Here is a 3,760-nt window from a genome sequence, read left to right as displayed (position 1 = left end):
CTAATTTGAATTTGATGTTGATGTAAAGAGAGAGGATTGTTTCATTTAATTTCTTCCTTGGACAGCCATGACTGAATTTTGCCACTCTTTGTTTGGCACATAATCTTGTGTTTTTCAATTAGTGAATTTCTTGTGTTAATATTGCATAATCTTGTGGTGTTAATGCTTGTGTTGTTGAGTAGCTTGACATAATCTTGTGGTTGCTCAATTTATGTGTTTGACCATGGCTGTTGAGAGAGGATTTTGAATGAATCACTTGGCTAATGTCTTCACCAATTGGTTAATTGAACTAGGGACTTTAATCTAAGACCTAGGGAGGTTAGCTAATTAGGTTAATTGGCTTAGGATAATTTTCTTAAGTCATGACAGCTTTAGTCAAGAGGAAAGGGAAGCTAAACTTAGCCTAATCATGAGAAGATAATGAGTCCAAAATCAACTAATCTCTAGGGTTCCATTATTGTAAAAAGGGAAGTTCATTTCACTCACTTTCACTAGCATTTTAATTACTTGCATATTAGGTAATTAGTTTAGATAATTAGATAGATAACTAAATTCCTACAAACTTTGGTTGATTTATTTCACTAGATAACTTTCAATTAGACTTAAAACCATTCCTTGGGAGATGACCTAGGGTTGGCCCTATATTGCATTAGGGTTAGCTTTAGTGTAATTTTGAGGATAAGCGACTAATTTCCTATCAAAATTTTGGCGCCGTTGCCGGGGAATGGTTTAAGTTTAATTCTAAGGTTGTTTAGTACTTAATTTATATTTTTAGTGTTCCTGAAAATTTTTTTTGAAAAATTATAAAAATTTGTGTTTTGTGTTTTGTTTAGTGTTTTTTGTGTGTTTTGAGTGTTTTTATTCTGTTTTGAAAAAGAAAAAAAAAATTAGTGCAATTTTCGTTGGTTTGGTGTAGAGCTGAAAATACTCTGTTTCTAGTGTCTCTGTCTGAAATTAAAAATTAACTGGGAATGAGTCTCTGAGGGAATTTGAACTTGAAATTTATTTCATTGAAAGCTCTATATCTTAGCTTCACTTTAAAATTGGTTTGGTCAATTTTGGACGTGGGAAGTGTCCTGTGGAAATTTTACAATCTAACAAGGTCCAGGGAGCCATTACAGAGGATTTCCAAAACCCTGTTTCAATTTTGAGTTAGCATATCTTCCTCTTTGTGCGTTCAAATTGATTGATTCCAGTTTCATTTTTCTTATCGCTGTCTTATCTTTGTTTCTTGTGTTTAGGATTTTCTTCAATTTTTCCATTTTCCTATTTGAAAGTTTGTTAGAAGCTCTGAAGGTCTTCTGGACGAAATCCTGTTTCTCCAGACTTGAGGACCAACTTGTGAAAAATTCTGGGAACGATTGGGCAGGATTTTTAATCTAAAAGTTTTATATAATTTTCCTGTATATCTCTTGTGTTTCTCATAAAAGTTTCAGGGGAATTTATCATGTGGATTTGCTGATAGAAAATTCACAAGTTCACTGTCTCCAGAGAGCCTACTGTGCGAATTCCAGAATTGCCAAAGCTTCTTGATTGAGCATTTCTAACTCTCTTTCTACTTGTTTGGTGTTATTTTTTTTTCATTTTGTTGCTATTGAGTTTAATAAAAAAAATAAAAAAATTATTTCTCTTGCTTTTGTGTGTTTTGAATTGTTTCATGTTGATTTGCATTTTAGTTTAGTTTGTTCTTTGTTCTTAATTTTCTTGAGCTTGATTAGTGCATGACCCGAAGAAAACATACCTCTTTTGTTGAATTAGATCCAGAAATTGAAAGAACTATTTCTAGATTGAGAAGATCACAACCTATTCTTGATTCTCATTTGGTTTGTAATTCAACAATGGAAGGTATCTTAGGACATGAGCATGTGCATAATGAGGGCCATGGGAATGGGAATGAGAATTTGCATGATGATGGCCATGTTAATAATGAATTTGAAGGCTTGCATAACCCTAGAGAGGAGAGGAGCATTAGGCAATTAACTCAACCTAATTGGCATGATAATCCTTATGGCTTATATGTTCCTCCTACTAATGTTCAATTTGAAATTAAATCCTCCTTGATTAATGCATTGCCTAAATTTCATGGGTTACCAGGAGAGGATTGCCATAGGTTTTTGCATACTCTCCTATTGGTTTGTGATACTATGAAGCCTATGCATGTAAATGTTGATGATGTTCAAGCTAAGGCTTTTGTATTTTCTCTTGAAGGTTTAGCAAAGGAATGGTATTTCAACTACCCTTCTTATGTGAAAGTGAGCACATGGGCTGAGCTAAGAAGACTCTTCTTAGATAAATTCTTTCCAAATTCCAAGGTCACCAATTTGAGAAAGCAAATCTATGGGGTCCAACAAGGAGAGGATGAGAGTCTCTATGAGTATTGGACTAGATTCCAAGGCCTTTTGGCTAAATGCCCACACCATCAAATTTCTAGTGAGAATTTAGTCCAATATTTCTATGAGGGCTTGATTCCAAGAGACAAAGTTAACATTGATGCCGCTAGTGGTGGATGCTTGATTGACCTCACTTCCTTAAAGGCTTGGGAACTAATTGACAAGATGGCTTCAAGTGGTGCTCAATACTCTACAAGGGAAAAGAGAAATGTGAATATGGTAGGTTCCTCAGTTCTTAATGATTCATATGTGGACTTGCTAGCTGCCAAGATTGGGAGAATGTTGGCTCCACAAATATCTCAAGTGAGCAATGTAAGTACTTCTCAAGCACTTGTCCCTTATTCTTGTACTTTTTGTGACTCACCTATGCATGTAGAAAGCAATTGTCCTATTAAGTTTGAACAAGTAAATGCTATCTACAATGGAAAACAATCCTATGGTGGGAGGCAAGGGCAAGGAGCTTATTCTAATACTTACAACCCTTCATGGAGAGACCATCCTAATTTCTCCTATTCAAATCCAAATGTGGCTTTACAAGACAATCAACAAAGAGGATCCTATCAAAACACCTTTGGCCGTGACCCTCCACCTCATTTGTCTCAAGGTAGCTCTTCTCAAAGCTACAATCCAAGTGGTAATTCTCTTACACCTTCTTCTAATTCTTATAGTGATAGGAGGCTTGTTCCAATTGAGAGTTCTTCTAATTCGAACTCTTCTAATGATGTGAATGTGTTACGTAAGCAGTTGATTGAAATGAACTCTTTGTATAAAAACATGTATGATGGCTTAGGGAACAAGGTAGAGAGTATGGGTAACAAGTGTGAGAACATGAACTCTAAAATTGATGCCCTTACTTCTCAAATGAATATGCTTGCTAACCAATTAAGTGCAGCCAATGCTCAAGCCTCTACATTACCATCCAACACCGTTGCTAATCCTAAAGCTAATCTTAATGCTATCACATTGAGGAGTGGCAAGGAGTTGGGAGAAAGAGTACAAGAAGACAAAAGACAAGGGAAGGCCGAGAAGCCCTCTTTAAATTCTTCAATTGATGTTAATGTTTCTAGTTCTTCTTTTGCTCCTAATGATGCATCTTTTTGTAGAGATGATGAGGATGAAAACATTGAGGAGATCATATGTGAGCAACCACCATCTAAGGTGGAAAAGGGGACTATGGCCGAGTTGTTTAGTAAGGAAAAAGAGGGAGAGGCCGAGCAAAGTGAAACAAGAAAGGAGAGTTCAAGGAAGGAAGAAGGAAAGCAAAGTCAAGAGATTATGAAGAAGCTTCCTTTTCCACAAGCACAAGTGGTCCCTAAGCAAGTAAAGGGACAATTTGATCAAGAGGTATATGATTTCTTCCACAAGATTCA

The 3,760-nt window shown here is 35.9% G+C and overlaps 1 non-coding gene across 1 annotated transcript; it reads right to left on the bottom strand.

The window, feature by feature from the left end:
- Window positions 1-2,318: 2,318 nt before the first annotated feature.
- Window positions 2,319-2,425, bottom strand: LOC129314735 (small nucleolar RNA R71). Its single transcript, XR_008594244.1, has one exon. It is a non-coding gene; the product is annotated as a small nucleolar RNA R71 (small nucleolar RNA).
- Window positions 2,426-3,760: the final 1,335 nt, after the last annotated feature.

The sequence above is a fragment of the Prosopis cineraria genome, unplaced genomic scaffold (assembly GCF_029017545.1).
Source record: "Prosopis cineraria cultivar Desert tree isolate PC_DT_omini unplaced genomic scaffold, ASM2901754v1 PC6, whole genome shotgun sequence".
Classification (NCBI taxonomy): domain Eukaryota; kingdom Viridiplantae; phylum Streptophyta; class Magnoliopsida; order Fabales; family Fabaceae; genus Prosopis; species Prosopis cineraria.
This window is presented reverse-complemented; position numbering and strand designations above follow the sequence as displayed.